General features: G+C 45.5%; 1 protein-coding gene across 1 annotated transcript in view; it reads left to right on the forward strand.

The window, feature by feature from the left end:
• UBL4A (ubiquitin like 4A) overlaps positions 1-8,001 on the forward strand; it is a 622,055-nt gene that overhangs the window by 156,744 nt on the left and 457,310 nt on the right. The window lies entirely within an intron of this gene.

The following is an 8,001-nucleotide window of genomic DNA, read 5'->3' on the forward strand; positions in this document are numbered from 1 at the left end:
CCCTTTATCTCAGCTTTGGGATTCAACCATACAGTGATGACTGCAACAGTGAAACACGATGAACATAGTACAGATGTCCTTCAAGGATGCATCTGCAGTCCTAACAAATGGGTTGTCCTGGCCTCAGGCAGCCCTTCGGTCGGCCGGATTCCAAAGTCTGGGTCTGGGCTCGGCTGATGTCGCACTTCACCCGACGTCATAGCTGCAGTTCAGCGGGTATAAAGGCATCAGCCGACGCCATTTTCCCCAGTCTTTCTTGCCGCGTGGCGCCCGAAGCAGAAGCGGTTCGCAAGTGTCGGTCAGAACCAGAGATTGCTACTACCGAAGACTTCTAAAAAGCTAAGTACCCCGTTGGGGACTCTTTCTTGCCTCAGCCGATGTCAGAAAAAGTGAATAACTGTTTAACTTGTGGGAAACAAATACCTCATAAAGATTTCCACTCTTACTGCCTTCCTTGTTTAGGCCCAGACCACGACGTAGCAGCTTGTCTAGCCTGTGCTTCCTTCAACCGACGGACTCTTAGACGTCAGTCTGAGTTTGCAGAGGAGTTTTTCGGCTCCGCTTTTGCTTATATCATGCCGTCGGAGACTCCGACTACACATTTAGCTAAAAAGCGTAAGGAAAAGGACCGACACTCGCGGTCCGCGGTTTCGGCCGAAACCGCGGTTAAGCCAACCGCGAGTGTCTCGGTTTCGGCTGAAACCGAGTCTGCGGTTCCTTCGGCCGAAAGCATGCCTCCTACTACCGAGGCCTCTTCCAGCATGGCTGAATCTGCTACCGAAAACCCACCTGCTCTTCCTCAGGATTTATCAGATACTATCCCCTTAGATGTATCTACTCCTGCACGTGGAGCTGCTAGGCCCCCTGCATCCATGTCAATTAAGGCTTTTGCCAGGGCTAAAGCAGCTAAATCTTCAAAGGCCGTGCCTGCTAAAACCCCCTCTCACAGGCCTAGCTCTAATACTCAAATGCTTAGTCTAGCAGAGGATCTAATTTCTTTGATCAGGGGAACCCAGTCTCACCCTGACAGGGCCTCTCACCCACCTCCAGAGAAGAGACCTAGAGCAGAGCCCCCTGAGCCAGTTTCTTCAGATTACTCCTCTGATGAATCAGAAAATACCAATCCTCCAGAATGCCCTTATTCTCCATATGAGGACTCTGATGCAGAGGATTCCATACCTTCTGCCTCTCCTCCTGTGGAATTTTCTTTCGGGGAAACCTTGCATGCTATGAGGGAACAATTTCAATGGCAGGGTCAGGATTTTTCAGACTCTAGGAAAAGGCTTAGGACCTTTTTACATTTACCACAACATAGGCCTTTAGCTATTCCTTCAGTTCTTACAGTTGTGGATGATGCATTTAATGATGCTTGTACTGCCCCTGACTCTCTGCCTCCGGCCCCTGCTAAGCCCGACAGATACTACAGGGTTCCGGACACACATTATCATTTGTATAAGGCTCCTATTGCAGATCCTGAAACTATTTCACAGGGCCCCAAAGCTGAAGCAGCTGCCTCTGCTAAAAACCCCCTCCCCTCTGAAAGAGAATCTAGGGCATTGGAGAGATGCGGTAAAAAAGTTTATAGTTCTGCTACTCTTTCGGCTAGGGCCTTAAACTGTCAATTCCACATGATTCAGTATCAGGAATTTCTGTTAGATCAGCTCACTAAAAAACTGTCCTCGCCTGAGCCTTTAGACCGTAAGTTCCTTCAGGATTTGGTGCATAACACTCAGCAGGTCAGTAATCATTCCTTAAAATGCGGCTATGATGCACTGGAGGCTTCCTTTAGATCAGCTATGACTGGTACAGTGATCAAAAGGCATGCATGGTTAAAAGACCAATCCTTACCAGACCATGTAAAGTCAAAGCTTCTAGATGCTCCCATGGAAAAGCACAGTTTGTTTGGTTTCCCTGCACAGCAAGTGTTGAAGAAGGTGGAAGAAAAAGCTAAATCTGTCCAGACGGTCAAGGATTTCTTACAGGTCCAGCCTCCGAGATTTAGTAGGAACTGGCCTTCCAAGAATTGGTCCTTTCCAGACACCACCAGAGTACAGAGAAGCAGAAATAGACGTCCTAGAGGCAGAGGTCAATCCAGAGGTGCCTACAGGGGACGTCAGTGGCAGCCTAACAGCCAGAGAAGTACTGTCACAGATCCAGCCACTACCACTTCCACAGGACAATCACAGTGACTTGGCTCTGAAACCGCCTACCAGGGAACAACTGGGAGCACCCTTAGGCAGAAAGCTAGCCTTATTTTCAGTAAATTGGCACTACATTACAGTAGACAAATGGATTTTACAGACAATAGACAAAGGCTACAGGTTTCACTTCCATACTCTTCCAAGGAAGAGAGGAATGCCAAACCTACCTCCAAACCAAAGGACAAACGCTGTACAGCAAATAGACCACTTACTAAGGATGAGAGCTATAAAAAAGGTTCCGGCTATGGAACAAGGACAAGGATTTTATTCAAGGCTTTTCCTGGTACCAAGAAAGGAAAACCAATGGAGACCTATCCTCGACCTGTCCGCTCTAAACACATATCTCATTGTTCCAAAATTCAAGATGCTGACACTACAGCAACTTCTTCCCATGCTGGGCAAGGAGTCTTGGCTGGTGACTCTGGATCTCAAGGAGGCATACCTGCACGTCCCCATACGACCAAATTGCAGAAGATACCTCAGATTTCTTGCAGGATCAGAGCATTATCAATTCTCAGCATTGCCTTTTGGCTTATCTACTGCCCAGAGTATTCACGAAATGCCTGGCATCAGTAATTGCTCATTGCAGGCTTCAGGGAATTCAAATTTATCCATACCTGGACGACTGCCTGTTACAAGCGGACAGCAAAGACAAATTAACAAAAGATTTGAAAAAGGTTATTCACCTGCTGCAAGCCCTGGGATACACAGTCAACACAAAAAAGTCAAGGCTGATACCATCCCAAAGGATAACCTTCTTGGGTGCAGAACTGGACACATCAAACCAGATGGCATTCCTCACAGCAGAAAAACAGAAGCAGCTACCACTTATTTCATGGCATTAACAACGCAGAACCAGCTTACAGCAAGGAAAATCCTGCAAGCCCTGGGTTACATGGCATCCTGCATAATATTAATTCCACATGCCAGACTACATATGAGGAAGTTGCAATGGTACCTGAGGAATTTATGGTCTCAGCACAAGCACAGCCTAGAAACCCAAATTCCAATAATTCCATGCCTGAAGCAAGAATTCCAGTGGTGGGCCCAGGCCTGTCAATTGAACAAAGGGCTGCCCTTCCACAGGCCTCACCCAAGCCAGACTATCACCACGGACGCCTCAGACCTCGGTTGGGGGGCACACATGGTGGACAAGTGCGTACAAGGCTCATGGACTCAAGACCAGATGAACCTACACATAAATCAAAAAGAGATGCTGGCAGTAAAACAGGCAATTCAGACATTCGGACCACTTCTTCAACAGGGTCATTTGCTGATAAAGACGGACAACACCACAGTTATGTGGTATATCAACAAGCAGGGAGGCACACATTCCTATCCTCTATGCCAGATGGCAATAGACCTCTGGAATGTGGCCCTGAGCCTCAACATTCAGCTCCAGGCCATATTTGTGCCAGGAAAAGAAAATGTACTAGCAGACATCTTAAGCAGAACCACCACGGATGCCCACGAATGGATGCTGCATCCAGACATCTTCAAAATCATCACAAGGAAATGGGGACTGCCAGAAATAGACCTGTTCGCATCCCCACACAACCACCAATTGAAAAAATTCTGCAGAAGGACATACCACCCACTTGCTTGGAAGGTGGACTCCCTATCCTTCAGTTGGGAAAACCTGACAGCATATGCATTCCCACCTCTTCCTTTGATGCACAAAGTGCTGTTGAAGATCAAAGAAGACCACCCGAGGATTATCTTGATAGCTCCAGACTGGCCGAGACAACATTGGTACCCACTACTGAGGAGTATGTCCCGGGAACACGGATGGCCTCTACCCCTACTACCTCTACTGCTAACACAGAACAACTTCAAAACCCTGCATCCAAACTTGAAAACAATGCAACTAGCTGCTTGGAACATTATAGAAGGCAAAATAACCCAGATTTATCTCAAAGGGTTAAAGAAATTGTCTTGGAGGCTCGCAGACCCTCAACAAGGAAAACTTACTCAGCAAAATGGAAAAGATATCTCATTTGGAGTGCAACAAAAGGAGTAGATGCATCATTGGCAAACATAGCTAACATCCTGGAATACTTAGCAGAACTTTTCCACAATGGCCTGTCTTACTCCTCCATTAAGATTCATGCCTCAGCAATTTCAGCATAATACAACATGGATCCTCCAGTCTTTTCTCAACCTCTGCTCAGGCAGTTTCTCAGAGGAATTAAAAATGTAAAGCCACCAAGAAAACCACCATTGCCTACATGGGACTTGAACTTTGTGTTAGAAAAGTTAACACTTCCCCCTTTTGAACCAGCAGCAGCAGCAGAATTACAGTATTTATCTTGGAAAACTGCATTCCTGATTGCAATCACTTCAGCTAGAAGGGTTTCTGAATTACAGGCATTAATGGCAGTGCAACCCTTCCTTATCTTCCATCAGGATAGAGTGTCCATGTGAACTAATCCTACCTTTATGCCAAAGGTGGTCTCCAGGGTATCATTAAACCAAGCAATACACCTACCAACATTCTTCCCCAACCCGCAGAACAGGGGGGAAAGATTGCTGCATACCTTGGATGTGCACAGACAATTGCGCTACTACCTGGACAGAACCAAGAACAATAGAAAAACTGACCAGCTTCTGGTAGCATATGCAGCAGGAATGGAAGGAAAAGCAATTTCAAAACAGACAATCTCAAAATGGATAGGCAATTGCATTAGATTTTGTTACTCTTTTCATGGAAAGGCAACTCCAGAAAACATCAGACCTCACTCCACAAGGGCTACAGCCACTACTACAGCTTTCTTCACGAGGAGTGGCTACCAAAGACATTTTAGAGGCTGCTACTTGGAGCTCCGTGCATACATTTGCCAAGCATTATAATCTACCTTTATACTCCAGATCCCGAGCAGGTTTTGCCACTGCTGTTTTGCAAGGGATCTTAACTACACCATAAACTTTTAGTGCCTCCTTAGTGCCTCCTCCCCCAGTTTGGCTATGGTATTCTACCCATTTGTTAGGACTGCAGATGCATCCTTGAAGGACATAGTACAGTTTTGTACCTACCATAAATGTAGATGTCCGAGGTATGCATCTGCAGTCAGATTACCACCCTCCTTCCCTCTGTGGTACTCCTAGGGTATTTGCCCATCTTGTAGCTAGCTGGGGGAATCTATTATGGTGTATTTGTTTGTATATATGTATGTACATGTTTATTTCTATTTGCTCTCTATTGTTTGGAATCATTTGCATTTATCCAAATTTAGCCTTCCTAGAGGGCACCTGGCATCTGGGGCAAGAAACACTGAGGAAAATGGCGTCGGCTGATGCCTTTATACCCGCTGAACTGCAGCTATGACGTCGGGTGAAGTGCGACATCAGCCGAGGCCAGACCCAGACTTTGGAATCCGGCCGACCGAAGGGCTGCCTGAGGCCAGGACAACCCATTTGTTAGGACTGCAGATGCATACCTCTCGGACATCTACATTTATGGTAGGTACAAAACTGTACTTTGTGTACACTTGCCATAAATGTAGATGTTCGAGTGTCTTCACTGTTGCAGTCTGAGTTACCCACCCTCCTGTCCCCTCTTATACTTTTATTGGTGTGGTTCCCTGCTTCACCCTTCTGAGGTGTTTTTGCTACAGGGTATGGGGTTTGTTGTATGTTACATTTTTGTTTTACTTTTAGCCTTTACTTTTGGGCACCTGATATCTGGGGCAAGAAAAACTGGAGAACATGGCGTCGGCTAGGAGCTTTGTACCCCTGGCGCACTGACGTCAGGGAGGGTGAGTACACAGCCGACGCCGGACCCAGACTTTGGGATTCTGGCCAACCGAGGGCTGCCTGCCGGCAAGAAGAACCCTACAGTGATGACTGCAACAGTGAAGACACTCTAACATCTACATTTATGGTAAGTGTACACAACTGTACTTTCCTCCTTAAGGTAACAGACTCGTGTACCGCAAATTTTTTTTTTTTATTTTTTAGTTTCCGAGCCAACCTGCATCTGTAAGTGGGAGGGCGCTCACCTCTCATGCTATGGATCAGGCTTCCTGAACAGGGAGCCAAGCGAGAAGAATTTTATTCATTAAAATAAATAGTTAAAAATAGCGCCTTGTCTGAGGCTGGCCTGTACGGCGCCCTAGGCGGTCGCCTAGTTCGCCTAAGGCCGGCCATGTTTACCCCTTAAATAGAAGGTTTAGTTCCTAGCTCCACCCCCTTGGCTCACAAATGATTAACCTTAAGTGACCTCTTCTGTTTTATGTAAAAGTCCTTAATTGATCAGTTCTAATTTCTGCCTGACTCACAAGAGACAGAGCTGTCTGGTCTTCTTTGAAGTTTTAATATGCAGTTAAAAGCAGAACACAAGCAAAACACAAGGTAAAGAAAACAAATCGCAGCACTCAAAATATAAAAATAGTCTACTATAAAAATCTCTGCATCTGAAACCGGTCCTTAAGTAAACAGTTGTGTTGCATTTGAGTGACATATTCATATGTTTGTTTACTGAGATGTGATTTCAGTGTAATGACAGCATTCTCTCTATACCAGGGTTTGGAATCTGTCATGTCTTCTGGCCTTGAGTAATTGCATGGGAGTATTTGTATTTGTCAGAAGCCCATTCCCCTTACAGCAAATTACCCATGACCTAAACTTGGAGCTCCTTGAGATCCAAATTCCCATTAACAAATCCAGCTAGGATTTAATTGTTAGCTACTAAGATTTTTCAGCTATTTTTTGTACTCCTTTTTTCACTCTGTTCACAAGTCTTAAGGTTTGTCTCTTTGAGACTGAAGCAACTGCCTTGTTACAGTGCATGTGACTGCTTCACTCCATTTGGAATTGTATCTTATGTACTCTTTGGAATTCTCCTTCTCATCTTTATTTCCCTTGTCTGTATCAACACCATCAGTATTCCCCAAAGATCACTGAAATGTCACTGAAATTACCTTTATAACATTAAAGGACAACAACAGGATTTTATTATTAAATACTCAGGTTATCTGCCCTTTTTCTCCCTATTGTCTCTGATATGAATAAACAACAACACAGCATTTAAAATATTTTACATTGACTGTTTCTCTCCACTGGAATAGTACCTTCCTGTACTGTGATGGTTTCCCTTTCAAAAAACTTTTATCCTGCTTTGGAAAAGTCTCCAATTCATTGAGGTCATCAGGGCCACTGAGTACAGGTAGTTCTGATCCTATCCGTGTCATTATTGATCGGGGATGGGTCAGTGATCCGAGCTGGCAAAGTGAGTGGCAACTACTGAGCTCAAGATCCTCTCTTCTCACCTCCTGCTGCCCATGATCCTCAAATCTTTTTTGCCACGGTCATGAATGGTAGTTCTTGAGCTCGGGCAAGCCTTTGGTTAAGTATTGACTTTTTTATGTTTTTTTTTCTTCTCCCTTTCTGTCTTAGTTTAGGCTTAACTGTATCCATAATAGTTTGTTGTACTTTTGTAGTGCAGTTTTACAGTTAGGCTTCCTCCCTCCCTCTAGTTGGTTTCTGGCATTAGGACCCTTCCCGCCCTTTTTTTTTTTTCCTTCCATTTCTTTTCTTGTGAAGTGTGTGTGTGTGTTTGTGTGTGTGTGTGTGTGTGTGTGTGTGTGTGCCTGTGTGTGTGTGCCTGTGTGTGTGTGTGCCTGTGTGTGTGTGCCTGTGTGTGTGTGCCTGTGTGTGTGGTGTGCCTGTGTGTGTGGTGTGCCTGTGTGTGTGGTGTGCCTGTGTGTGTGGTGTGCCTGTGTGTGTGGTGTGCCTGTGTGTGTGGTGTGCCTGTGTGTGTGTGGTGTGCCTGTGTGTGTGTGTGTGTGTGTGGTGTGCCTGT

This window comes from Protopterus annectens, chromosome 8.part0 (genome assembly GCF_019279795.1).
Source record: "Protopterus annectens isolate FY-2018-M chromosome 8.part0, PAN1.0, whole genome shotgun sequence".
NCBI classification, from domain to species: Eukaryota; Metazoa; Chordata; order Ceratodontiformes; family Protopteridae; genus Protopterus; species Protopterus annectens.